Source organism: Pteropus medius, unplaced genomic scaffold (genome assembly GCF_902729225.1).
Source record: "Pteropus medius unplaced genomic scaffold, Ma_sr-lr_union100, whole genome shotgun sequence".
NCBI lineage: Eukaryota > Metazoa > Chordata > Mammalia > Chiroptera > Pteropodidae > Pteropus > Pteropus medius.
The window spans coordinates 2180315-2180867 of NW_024347867.1; positions in this window are offsets into that span (position 1 = coordinate 2180315).

Genomic DNA, 553 nt, shown 5'->3' on the forward strand with positions numbered 1-553 from the left:
TTATTCAGTGGTGGATGTGGTTTCAATAGACACAAAATAAGCAAAAGGGGAACACCCAGGGAAGGAGAAAAACATTCTAAGTGCCTCAGAGATACCTTGATCAATCCAGCCCTGTGGCATACAACTATGCAAACCTGTGAGGTGGGCCCATCTCTCTGCTCAGGCATGCAGAAATCTCTGAGAAGGCAGTAGTGGGGAATCTTTGGAGGAAAGGAAGTACCAGTGATTAGGAAAGGCATGGCTTTAGGAATTGATTATTCTGAGAGGAGAGGCAGATGACTTGGGGCAAAACTGGCTTGCTTTTTTTTTCTTCAGAATTTTGTCTTGACATTCAACTGGATGATGATGAACATCCCCTGAACTCAGTCATGTGATCCATGGAATAACAAACACTGTAAAAATGCATCTCAGCAAACATCCTTCTTCAAAAAGTAGCTTTAAAACATAGGACACATTTGGCTTGCGAAGTAAAAATAAACAAAACAAAGCCTTCTGTAGCAGCCCTGTGACCCATTGCTTAAAGGAACCAAAATCCACAAGCACAAGACAGGAG